This window comes from Ctenocephalides felis, unplaced genomic scaffold, assembly GCF_003426905.1.
Source record: "Ctenocephalides felis isolate EL2017-DRISC unplaced genomic scaffold, ASM342690v1 CF-g0.4_SCAFFOLD_01604, whole genome shotgun sequence".
Classification (NCBI taxonomy): domain Eukaryota; kingdom Metazoa; phylum Arthropoda; class Insecta; order Siphonaptera; family Pulicidae; genus Ctenocephalides; species Ctenocephalides felis.
In genome coordinates this window covers 59,379,972-59,394,091 of record NW_020537758.1, presented here as the reverse complement: position 1 = coordinate 59,394,091, position 14,120 = coordinate 59,379,972, and the positions used below count along the sequence as shown (strand labels likewise).

Below are 14,120 nucleotides of genomic sequence, written 5' to 3'. Positions count from 1 at the left end.
TTCATTAGCCGCTGACCCGGTTTTTCGCTCATAAGGCATCCGTTTATATTGGTAATGAGCAGTTTGCATTGAAAATGCCGTTTTTTCCTTATCTTCTAATGTCATAGATATTTGATGGAACCCGGATGCTAAATCCAAATATGAATAATGAAAAATATCATTAAAATCATTACAAATTTCGTGTAAGAGTTCACGTTCTTCATTATTTAAATGATTTATTTTTGAATCTTTTATAATTTTTTCTATTCTTCCTGATTGAAAATTTTTTAATACTTGAAAATTATTTAATGAAAATAAATAATAAAATGTATCAGACTTTGGCAGACCACTAACTTGAAAAATGGGGGTTTTGAATTTGATCTCTCTTTCATTACAATCTATTATATTTAACAAACAAGAATTATTAATAGGAGAAACAAGGGTATTGCCAACAAATACCCCTTCACTTATCTCTGACCGTTCAATAACGCCTTCACAGTTTGAATCAGTTTCCACCTTAACGATGGTTTCCGATCTAGGATTCAAGGTGACGATATTTGGAAAGTTTAGAGGAATAGTTTTAGTGTCCTTAAAGTTCACACTTGAATCGATGATATTAATATTACCCTATAAGCTTTAAGAAAGTCGATCCCAAAAATTCCATTCCCCTTTATGGGTAGTTTATCAAAAACAATGTAAAATTTATGTGTTATTAATTTATTCTCTAATAATATTCTCAATTTTGGTGTCCCTATAATTTCAATGGCATTGCCTGACACACCAGTAATTTTAATTTTGTCATCCCTTTTAATTGAGATATCAATATCATCGTCCAAGTTAGAAACCTTAACGACACTAATCTCTGCCCCAGTGTCTAAAAGCAAATTAATTCTGACTTTTGTTGTATCTAGTGATTCTAAGTTAATATAGGCTAAATTTGGTTTGCCAGTGAGACAAGAAATTTGCTCTTTTTTAAAATCCCTAGCTTTGGACGAAAGTTCTTATGAACTAGAAGAAGAAGGAGTGGATGTAGAGGTAGAGGCAGAAGAAGAAGGGCCTTCATTGGCAACCTTTACGTCTATTTTGTTAATTTTTGAACGATTTTGCTCATTATACATTCTCCTTCTACAATCCTTAATAACGTGACCAATACCTTTATAATAGTTGCAAAAGGGGGGCTCAGGTTTGATAATTTTATGATCTGATGGTGGACGATAAGTTAACGATAAGTTTTAGGGCTAATATGTTTGAAAGGTTTGTCGAAACGATTTATTCTGTTTTGTTTAAGAGATATCTCTTCCTCTATGGGTATGGAAATGGCGGAGTGTAAATTGGTAGGAGATTTGCAATTTATTGCAATTTTGAGGTTTGGATGTGAACTTTCTTGAAAAACGTAGAGAGCTTGATCTTGGAGGAGATCAGTATAATAACTATTCGCTACGGGATTTTTTTTTAATAGTTGCATTAATCAATTGCCTCAGTATGGCCTGCAAGCGTATAGAAAATGAATGAACGTCTTTATTAGAATTTTGACGAATTTTATTAAATTTCATCTGTAGTGAAGCTACAGATCTATCATCTAAAAATGTCTCCTCCAAGCAAGCTTTCAAGTCATTTAGTAAAGTTATAGTTTTATATTGCGTAGCTTGGAGGGCTTTTTTCTCCAACTTTGTAAATAGAATAAATTTTACAAGAACCGAATGATCCCTGGAAATGACACTCTCAAAAATATACCAGAGAAAATTTAGAAATGCATTTAGCTTTTGGCTATCAGTACCGTCGAATACTTTAATTAAATCCATTGCTTGATGCAATGTTAGTGCATATGTTTCTGGCATTTTAAGGTTTGTATCAGAAGTCAGAGAAGAGAGAGAAGGAGCAGATGAAAATTTGGAAAAGGCTAAAGGTTTAGGAGTGACGACTAGAGAATTATTAAAAAATGGAATTTACTAGGTTTGGTATTAATTTTTGGTTGCCTCGAATATTGACTCGGTTGATCTGCTCGTTACACTCTGTTGTGGTAGCACGTAATTCTCAGCGCCACGTGGTTTAAACATTTAAACTATATTTAACAAAATATAATTAATGACAAGTAAAAAGGATAAATAAATACAAAATATAGAGATGATAATATATAGTGTAAAGTATTTGTAGAATCTGAAGAATAGTATATAAAATTATTAAATGTATTAATCTAAAGGATGGTAATAAATGATATAAGAAGTCTAAAAAACAGCATATAAAATTATGTATCTAAAAAATGGAAAAATATGGTATTCTAAAATATAGTATAAATTTGGTAATATAGAGGTTTGTGAAAAAAATCTATCTAAAGGTTTGTAATTAGAAGAAAAAGGCTGTTGAGTACGGTATTTTCTATGAGTTGTGTGAGTGGGTGTAATGTAGAAGTTATAACGTTTTTATTTCGAAAACTACGTAAATAATAATACGTAAGTATTTGTCATTAATTTGTTCAGTAAAATTTTGAATAAGTTCGTGTAGTCTCGTCTCAGGTCTGCGTTTGACATACTGGCATTTTGTTCGTGTTTGCTTTTAAAGTTTGTTACCAATATTTCTGCTTTGTCTGCTGGTGTCGTAACGTAGTTGCTGTCAGCAGGTTGAGTGGTGGGATGGCGTTGTTTTCCGTGTCAGTCTTTTATCGGTTTGCCAAATTTTGAGTAGGCCAGTGTTATTATTTTCTAGTCTTTTTGTCCATGTTTCATTCCGGTGGTCGGGTATATCATTAGAAATATTTTCTTAATTCTGTTTACGTGTTCCTTTAGTAGGATGTCACCACGCTCTACGTTGCCTTTAATATCTGTGTTGGTCTCAATAGATATCGTGTTTCGTACGTTGTTTGTAATGATGTCTCTGAAAAGTGGTCACTTAACTTTAGAGTAATCTGAAACATTACGTTCAGGAGTCTGATCGACATTGAGTTTATCAGTGATATTTATAAAAACAGGGCTATGGCCAGAGTTAAAAAGTTACGTTGTTGTGAGTTTGGAAGTTAAATGTAGATAGATTTTTAGTCTATGCCAGGTCTATTGCACTTTGATGGTGGCTCGGTACAGTGGCGTATCTTGTCGGCGTGTCAAGATAGTTCAATGTGTCTCCGTGGTGTTGTCTTCGGTCAGGTATTCGTAAAGTCTGGTTTCATTTGCGTTGTTGTAGTTGCAAGAAGTGCATTGTACGTTGAAGTCTCTTGCCATTAAAACATATGTATTTGAGTCGAGTAGGTTCTTTAAGTTCGAGTGTACTAGTCCGCTTGCCGGGATGTAAATTGATATGATTACTTTTTCTCTTTGACCTTTCATGCATACATCGATGGCAGTAATTTTTGAACCCGCTGTCAGGTTTGGCACTTGCTCCTATCTGATGCAAGACTTTATCAAAAACACAAATCACCTCCGCATCCGCGTCCGTGCGCCAATCTGTCGTTTCCGTATACTTTGTAGTTGTTAATGTATAGTCTGTTTGTAAGTTTCAAATGCGTATCGTTAATCAGAAAAATGTCCAAGTCATATTTTTTGTTTTCGTCTGTCTCAGTTCGACGACGTAGTTTTTATGTCCGTTCGAATTAAAATTAAAAGTATACGTCGCGCGTGCGGTTTATGGGCATGCTGTCAAAAATTTAAGCATTGTAGTGTATTTGTCGTAATATGTTATGGTGGTGCTTAGTGATTTTGTCAGTTTATAAAGCTCTCTGAATATTTGTTTTAACTCGGGATCTGCAAACAGCTATCTGATCTCACCCCTGTCAGCAAAAAGTCCTGCCGGCGTATTCAAGTCTGGATCTGACTGACTGCAGGCAGACCGGATTGGTGATGCTCTAGTTCTAGAACTTCTTAAAGTGGGGATCGCGAGACTACTAAAGAGGGGTCGCAAAGATCTGATACTTTTCAATCATTATAAACAAAATTTTAAAATTAGTATTATTAGGCCGACTATTTTCACGATAATTTATGGCTTCTCAAGCTATGCTATTTGGCCAATATTTTTTATAAAATCAATGATATGAATTTATCAATGCAGGGAGTCTGCGTTAATACGTTTATGTTAAAAAATAAACTTGAGGCCTTTGTTAAAATAATTCTTATATGGAAAAACAGAGTAGAAAGTGGATCGCTCGAAATGTTTCCATTTACTAACGAGTTTATAATTAGTAACAATATTTCAAAAAAAGATACTCCTATAACAAAAATTATAGTTAATCATTTGAAGAATATGAAACTTAATGATATCGATACACAACAATGGATTTGCAATCCATTTTCAATTGAAATGGAAGAAATTAATTTTTCAAACTTAAAAGCACCAGAAGAATTTGCCGATTTAACAAGTGATAATATTACTACTACTTTGCGAATGAAATTTTCTAAAGTGTCTGTGCATGAATTTTGGATTGAAATCAAATCAGAATATTCCCTACTATCGAAAATGGCAATAAACAAATTACTGCCATTTTGTGCAACATATTTATGTGAATCAGCCTCATTTATTACGATCTGCACTAACTTAAATTGAGCCTAGATTTAATTATTTGTGTAAAAATAAACAATCACATTCATCACATTAATATTGTTATAATAGGTTTTCATTAAAAAAATGTTACAATTTTTTTTTCTATTGAATATGTAGATATAGTTTTATGTTTTCTTATAAAGAATTTGTTACAAAAGTTTATTTTTTCTATTGAATATATATATATATATATATATATATATATATATATATATATATAGTTTTATGTCAACGTTTCCAATTATATATAACATGAATGGGTATATATTATTCAATCCTTATTTTATTTACATTGTAAAATAGTGCGATAACGGTTAATATATATTTTATTATTTGGAGGAGGGGGTCGTTTAAAATTTCCTAAGCTTGAAGGGGGTCGCTATATAAAAAAGTTTAAGAAGCCCTGCTCTAGTTCGTATCGGTGATGATGCTGACTGTTTCAGTGATGATGATGGTGTAGGGTAAACCGTTGATGGTAAAGACAAAATCATAGTTCTGAATGATGAGAAAGGGATAGGAAGTTGAGGATACGCATGTTTGGCGTTGGGGGCAATATTGGTGGGATTGAAAGCTGACGTAAAGCTCCTCATCAGTGGCACTGGTGTCGGTGCTGGCCTGTATGTTTGTCTTCTCCTGAAAGCTCACTTTTCTTCTTCTACTTGTTGTTGAGAAGTGCACTGCATTTCGAGTTTTTGGCCGCATGTTTGCTCTTGCTATTCACATACGTCGGTGCCTCATGTGGAAGTTTCTGGCATGCGGCTGGCGCGTGCACATTGAGGCTCTTCATAAACCTGTATTTCAATATTTCAATTCGCAATGTTCTATTCTGCTGATTACAGACTTCCCAGAAAAATATGTGCCTACCAATATTGGTTATCAACCTCAACTCCGACTTGCTTTGGTCTTTATCGAGAAGAACTATATATATATATATATATATATATATATATATATATATATATATATATATATATATATATATATATATATAATCCGCCTTTGTGCGACTTTCGACTCATGATGAAGAACCTTTGCGTCATAAAAATTGAACGTATGGTTATTTAGTTTTAAATGTTCTGTAATCATTGTTTGCCCTTGATTTTTGTTTTTTGAGTTATTATCGTGTTGTTTCAAACGTTTGATAAGGTTCTGTCCTGTTTCGTTAATATAGGTGGAATCACAGTCATTGCAAGACCACACGCATTGTAAGACCATTTTGTAGACCACATTGGATACTCGCTCTAAACTAGTGCGCGGCTTTAAATTTGAGAAGAGGGAATTGAGCGTTAAATCGATGTTGCATACTAAACGAAGATTTGCGTTGTGAAAAAGTTTTTTCCACATCGAATAAAGTTCCTCGATATGAGGCAGGCAAATGGTACCTTCAAAATTATTGTCTTTTGTGGAAATTAAACTCAGGTTGGGGTTAGTTATTTTGTTTTTTAAAAAAGTGAGTCTATTGTTTGTGACGGATTTAATAAGATGTGGGGGATAGGAATTTTGTGTAAGGGTTTTGAAAATTAAATCTGAGTTTGAGGTCCAAAATTGTTTGTTAGAAAGGAGGATAGCATGGTCTACTAGATTAATGATAGTACCTATTTTCATGCTAAAGGGGTGGTAGGAGTGAAAATTTAAGTACCTACATGACCAAGTAGATTTTTGGTACCAGTTACTGATAATGCGGTTGTCTGTGCTTTTAATGATTTTGACATCCAAGAATCTGATAGAGTTATTTTGTTCTTTTTCAAAAGTGAACTGAATATGTTTGTTAAACGAATTGAATGAGTGGAGCAATAAGTCAAACTTTTGAGGAGGTATACAAGTAATAATGTCATCAACATATCTGTGATGAAAGTAACTGTCTATGCTGATGGAATTAAACACTCTGGTATCTAAATGTTGTAAAGATAATTCGGCTAGGGCCGGGGATATAGAGGAGCCCATGGGGGTGCCAAAAATTTGAAAATAAAAATGGTCATTAAATTCAAAATAGGTGTTCGTGATTATGAATTTGATCGATTCTAAAAACCAATGTAATGAAAGCTGTTATAGCATCTAACATTAATTGTAAGGGGACGTTGGTGAAAAGGGAAACAACATCTAGACTCACTAATAGAGTTTCGTGGAGTAAGACTAAGCCGTTTAATTTATTTACAAATTCAAAGGAATTTTTTATGAAATGAGAGGATTGGACAGTTATGATGGAGAGTATATTGCTTAGAAATTTTGAGAATTTGGACAGAGGAGAATTTATGCCAGCGACTATGGGTCTGAAAGGAACGTCTTGTTTGTGAATTTTAGAGAGACAATAAAGTTTATAAAAGCAGTCTTGATAAAAGAGGAAGTGAGAAGTTAAACTTGTCGATTCAGAAAACTGGATCGTAGACTTTTGCACTTCTACGATCCAGTTTTCTGAATTGACAAGTTGAACTTCTCACTTCCTCTCTTATCAAGACTGCTTTTACTGGTTTTCACTAGTTTTACTTAGTTTTATTGTTAGTTATCACTACTTTATGTTACTATCTCTATCTAAATATATAGTTCTCTTTTTATTGTTTCTTATACTTCGACGATTGGCTGCAAATCATCGAATAACACTAAATCTTTTGGAATAAATAATAAGATTCTAATACTAATTTCCATAGTCATGTATGGGATAACAACATGGAGCCAGACAACAAAAACTAATCTAAACAACTTACAAATAATCATCAATAAAGCGATAAAAATAACATACAATCTTTATTTAACACCCATCAAAATTATACATAATAAAACAAATAATCTTTCATTGAATAAAATAATAAAAATTGAAAAATTTGAATAAACCTGAGTTACAAAGTTAAACACAACAGAACCAATACGAGCAATCTGCAATAAATAAGGATATACATGAGCATTATACAAGGCAACACAAACATTTCCACAAAGATCACAACTAGTAAAGAAGACTAGTAAACAATATAAATTCTAGACTAGTAATAAATATGAGATAAAAAAATATTATACAGAAAATGAAGATGGTTCATTTAGACAAATGTCAATGTATCAAACTGTGAATGAGTATGAATGAGGACTGAATGCAAATTTAATGTGGTGAGTGGTGAAATAAATCAAAATAGATTGAAGTGGAGGAGAATGAAACCTCTGTCTGACTTTATTATGTTAATAAAGGTGTAAAAATAAAATACATTAAAAAGGTCTTCTAATAATTAGCGGTATGAGTCTACAAAACACAATAAATTTGGGTCAGTTAAAATCCTTGTTAATAGAATGTGATGAATTTTGTAACATATGTATTAATATAATAATTTGTAACATATTATATAATATTGTAGTCATTTGTTCAGTATATATTTCAGTTTGAGCTTTTCCAAAGTGCGGAGTATAAGTAATTGATACAGCATCCAGTCAAAAATACATTATATGAGTGATAACACAAAATTTGTTTGAATTATTATTAAAGCATTACAATTTCATTCCTATAGGTTAAAGAAAAGACTACTATAAATATACTATAAACCATGCATACATATATAAAAATAAAGTATAAGTATATATTTATCTCAAAAATTTATTTCTTTTATTACATTGAGTGTACAGATTAAATTATTTAATTAATATGAGATACATTATGCTCAATTATGATTTTTAATTCATAGTATATGCAATATTTAGAAATTATGTGTTAGACCTTAGTCAGCATAATCAGCCGTGCGAATTGAAACTATTTTGCTGCCCATTCGCCTGGATTTCTGTAAGTATAATTATATGTGGGATTATATATAATTTATATATATATATATATATATATATATATATATAAATAATATATATATATATACACATATATACATATATATATATATATATATATATATATATATATATAAAGCGAGAGGTTTTTCTTCAGATGGTGAAATAATATATATATATATATATATATATATATATATATATATATATATATATATATATATATATATATATATATATATTAGGGCGGTCCTTAACAAGGGCATTTCTTTGCTTCGCCAACATTTGTTATTAGCATCAATCATTAAGTAAATTCTTGCGCCATCTGTATAGTATTTGTGAACTCAAATATTATAACACATAAGAATATTGATAAACCACTTAAACTCTAATTAAATCAATGTGGGCTGTTCTATAATATTTATTTATCAGAGAATCAAGATAATAATTTGAGTTTCAACATCACCAATTAAATAAATATTTTGCTGAAAAATTAATCTTGATTCCATGATGAATAAATATTATAGAACAGCCCACATGGACTTAACTAGAGGTTAAGTGCTGTAAAAAAATGCCAAAAAAACTATTCTAATTTTTGCAAACTTTGAAGAATTTTTAAAATTAAACGACTTGTGTTGGACCGTCGTATTTTAGTACGATCTATATGACTATGGCATTTACCGTAAAAAAAATCGTGCAAATCGTCAAAAAAAATTCTTTAACACCTTATTACAAAAAAACAGCCCGGCCAATCTCTACCAAAAACTAATCAGGTCGATTCCCAACTACTATCTTTCGAACAGTTTTTGAATTTTCAAAATCGATTCAGAATTGCGGGCTAAAACGTGTGGACGAAAAAGTTTTCACTTTTTGACGAAGGATCTGCCGAGCTATATCTTTGTAATTCGAAAAAAAGTGTTAAACTTCTCGTCCACGTTTAAGCTCATACTACCGAATCGATTTCAAAAAATCAAAAACTGTTCGAAAGATATTCTTTTAGATACACTTTTTTCCAAATTACAAAGAAACGGATTGGCCGATCGTTGCACAAAACTGAGAAACGATAATCCTCATCGAGACACATCAAATGGTATTCAAATTTCTGAAATCGGTTCAAGCGTTCTTGAGCAAACTTCGTTGAAAGCTTTAATTTTGACAAATGCCAAATAGACCATGCTAATTTTTGCAAACTTTGACGCATTTTTAGAGCTAAACGAGTTGTCGCAGGGCCGTAATGTTTTAGTATTACTAAGACTTAGAATAACTAAAAGACTATGGTATCTACCGTCAAAAAAATAATAATAAAAATTGACGAAACAAAATTTTTTTTCACCTTGTCACAAGAAAACGGCCCGGCCGATCTCTACCAAAAACTAATCAGCACGATTCCCAATCAATATCTTTCGAACGGTTTTTGAAATTTCAAAATCGATTCAGAATTGCGGGCTAAAACGTAAACGAAAAATTTTTCACTGTGCTGCGATTTATAAAGAAACTGCTTCGCCGATCGTTCCACAAAACTGACAAACAATAGTCCTCATAGAGATACATCGAATGGCTTTTAAATTTTTGAAATCGGTCCGAACGTTTTTGAAAAACGTCGATTTACGGCAAAAAATCTGTCCACACACACACACATTCGATTCAGAATGGCTTGAAACGTCGAGAAAACATAAAATTAGCGAATCGTATTTTTTGATGAAAACATAAACTTGTCCTTCGGGAAGTTAATATAACAAAATAACTAATTAGAAATAATAAAATAATAATAATAATAATAATGTTAGCGTTTACAAATGGCTATTTATGAGATCACTCAGAATTTTTCGTTTTAGCCTGTTTGGGCGCGCTTCTGAAAATACTTCTCGGTTCCCTGGTTACCTAGTGGATTGGCACCATTACGTGATTATACGTGTCTGATTTGAATTTCACAGTATTTTATTCAAAGCAGTTTAGAAACTCAGCATTTTATTTAAAGCAGTTCTACATTTAAGATCACTCATAATTGATGTATATACAGTTCGGTATATAATGTAGTGTAAAACACATTAATTTTTAACTAATTGGTATTACTGATAATATAGGTTATATAAATTGGAATTTTTGAATTGTAGACATTTTGGAACACCGATCAACCGATTTGCATAACTCAAAAAATATTCGATTCGTATTGATAAGGAGACGTGCTGATTAGTTTTTGGTTCAGGCCGTTCCAAAGATATGAGAAAAAAGGTGCCAAAAACGTTTACTCAGTTTTTAAGAGAACAAAGTATCCAATTTTAATCATTCAAAAACATTTTATTTGTATTGACAAAATAAACAACTGATTAAATTTTAGAGAAGGCAGAACTAGCAGTTGCGAATCTCTAGTGAAAGAATTAAAAAAAGCCATTTGGCGGTAAAATTATCATTAGACAAATGCACATTAAAATGTCAGATATTTTATGGAAATTTTAATAATGTGTATAAATTTTGTTTACATTTTTATGGGTCCCGTAATATCATTTGTCCATTCGACTGCGACACGGCGCTTACGCGTTTCGATATTTAGTTCCTATGCAGCTAAAGCAGTGCGATTAAATTAAACTTAAAATAATTTTTTCTCCAATGTATTTTTTTCCAAAAAAGACAATTTTTCTCAAAAATTAATTTTTTTCAAAAATCTAATTTTTTGTTTAATTTGTGGTACGGGAAGTTCCAGCAATTTGTCTTAAGGCACGATGCCGTGCACCTTTAGGGCCATGAAAGCATTATAAAAAATAACAAACAATGTTTATAACAAAATTTATCATTTTGCGATAAAATAAACAACTGCGGTGGTAAGAGATTCATTGGTACATACCTGTAGAAAGATTCCTATGTAAGTGTCAGCACTTTTGTAAAATTCAGGATTCAATGATATTAAAATGATTTGAACATCATTCTTACATCGATTAATATAGTCAGCCACTAAAACACTATTAAACTTATCCAAAGCTGAATCTACTTCGTCCAGTAGCAAAAAAGGTGATGGTTTATAACTAAAAATAAACAAAACTGTGCATTATGTGTTTGGACATATTCAATAATCTAATATATATATATATAATTATATAGATATATACTAGATGACCCGACAGACGTTGCCCTGCACCCACATCTACATCTTTTCAATATCATATACTAATATTTACCATTCGGTTGGAAATAATAATTATTGTTTTTCTAAATACTATTTACACCAATACATGAGTGATGTTAAATGTAGAACTGCTTCAAATAAAATGATAATTCTTAATTTTCACAGCTAACACTTTCATTATCCCTTTAAGAAATAATAAAATATGTTCAATAAAATTGTATATTAAAAATTATACACTGCAAATTTATTTCCAATAGCTCAATTTATTTTAATGGCAAGGGTTATACGATTTTTTAGTCATACCTGTAGATGTGGATGTATAAATGAATGATTTTTTGTTTATTCACGACTAGAACATTGATTTTCCAAATTTATCACACAAAAAATCATCGTCTGCCTTTGTGATTTATAGCATAAAATACAAGTGTTGAAAATTGAAGTCTTTCAAAAGGTATAACAAATTCAGAAAGAATCAATATATGGCATTCGCGGTAAAGGTACAATATCACCTTGGATTTTTCTACCCAAAATGATTGCTTCAATTATGTTGCCTATAATTTGTATAAAAATCGTGTCATATTTTAATTGGATTTTAGTAACTTAAATATCTAAATTGCATTTTTCTCACTAATAATTCAATAGACATTATTACTTAAGTTTATATTTGAAGTGCATTAATTTGTCAAATCCTGTTCACATGTGCTCTATTCAACCTACGATCAACAAAATTATTGCAGTAAATGGAGAGAAAACAAGCGAGTGCCGGAAATAAGCTAATCTTAACCTTAAGTTCAGAAGTGAAAACAATTTGCACTTCTTCACCACCACCGACATTAATTGGGTTATGACTCATTAAATTCTGATTAAATCATATTATTCGGTTATCTTTTTAGATGGAAGTACTGCTGTAACTTTTTAGCTTTGGCTATGTATGTTTTGTATGTGATAGACTTTGGTTTCAAAATGACTTAAAAATATCAAATAATGCTCAAAAACAAATTTTTATTACTGTTTTTTTGAATATTGATTCAAATATTCAGGTTGGATCTCAAACTTGTCGAAAGGTATTAAATTCGGGTAAAATTCCCACTTTGTGTAAATTTAACGGGTTTGTATTTCCACCTATACCGAATTATCTATCTAAACTAGATACTGTATCTGAAAGGTTAATTTCACCTAGGTTGTGTTCCATGCAAATTAGACGATTGCGACATGCAAATGGACAATTTGTAATATTTGGCCAATTTATAAATGTGCCTGTTGACGTTAATAATATGGTTAATTTATTACCTCGTAATATTGATGATGATCATTGCATTAACATTCACATAAAAAAGAATAAAAATTCATAGATCAAGCTATGTGCTGGGCATTTTGTAGGCAAGACAGATATTACAGCTGTTCATAGAATGAGATTATATCGCCAGTGAAAAAGTAAAAAAATATAAACAGTAAATGAATGTATGTTAATTTTAATTACATGAAGTTCTTCAAACACAATTACTACATGATGAGTGAAGTTACAAAAACAATATTTGTTTAGGCGTTGTTTAACATAATCCACTGTGCGAACGAATATTGTAGAATTTATTAATCAGCAATTACTTTAAACCGATCATGTCATATTTCAAGTATGAGTTTGATTACAATATTGTTTGTAAATATTATACATATTTATAATGCTATTATAAATATATAGTTTATAATTTATTATTATATAAATGTGTATAATAATCGACACTAGTAAATGTGTGCATCACGAGTGTTACCATATTACTAATAAACATTATTCAAAATTGTTATATGATGTATTTATTTTTACTTGACTTAAAATTGCTACTATGTACAGTAGCAAATAAGTTTTACTTCAATCGCGTGTGATTCTTAAGCGCACTCTTTTTTTTAATACTTGATTTTCCTGAAATTTTACGACGGCAACTCGCCTGTAGGCCACACCGTTTGGAATTCGAAGTTGCGATATATGGGAAAAAAACTAAGAATTTTGAGACCTTTCTAACGATGTATAATACTTTATATGTTTTCTTTACAGAAATATCGAATCGTGAGGAGTATTGCTCCAACCTAGCCGCACTTTGCATTTTGACAAGTTAACATCTACACATATTGCTCTATAACATGAAAACCGTAAAAGATACGAAAAAACTTTGTTCGTACGAAAGATGCAGAATAAAATAACGAATAAAATGGTATATAAATGGTTAAGTGTGTTCATATAATTTTCTCGAAATTTTTTGAATTACGTGGCTAAGAACAAAATTTCAAGTCAGTTATCCCTATGGCAACTTTTCAGTTGCTTCGCGTTTCAAGTCAGTTATCCCTATGGCAACTTTTCGGTTGCTTCGCGTTACAAGTCAGTTATCCCTATGGTAACATTGCAGATATATATTAAATTATTACTGAAATTTCGTTTATAACCTTATGTATACATATGATTGTATAGTTTTACTTGTCGTCAACGATCATACCATGTTGAATATACCGGTTCTCGTCCGATCACCGAAGTCAAGCAACATCGGGCGTGGGTAGTACTTAGATGGGAGACCGCTTGGGAACACCACGTATCGTTGACTTTTTGCCCTAGTATTTTACCGATGTTAAGTCAAATTATAAATAGTACATACTCTCGGTATAAACTGTTAAAATCTTTGATAGAGATGAGAAAATAGTTTATGTAAAATGAAATAATATATATATAAATACTGCATATTTTGTTATAAAA

The 14,120-nt window shown here is 31.2% G+C and overlaps 1 non-coding gene across 1 annotated transcript; it reads left to right on the top strand.

Annotated features, from left to right (window-relative positions):
- Positions 1-13,852: 13,852 nt before the first annotated feature.
- LOC113374100 lies at positions 13,853-13,971 on the top strand. Its single transcript, XR_003366947.1, has one exon. It is a non-coding gene; the product is annotated as a 5S ribosomal RNA (ribosomal RNA).
- The last annotated feature ends 149 nt before the right edge of the window (positions 13,972-14,120 follow it).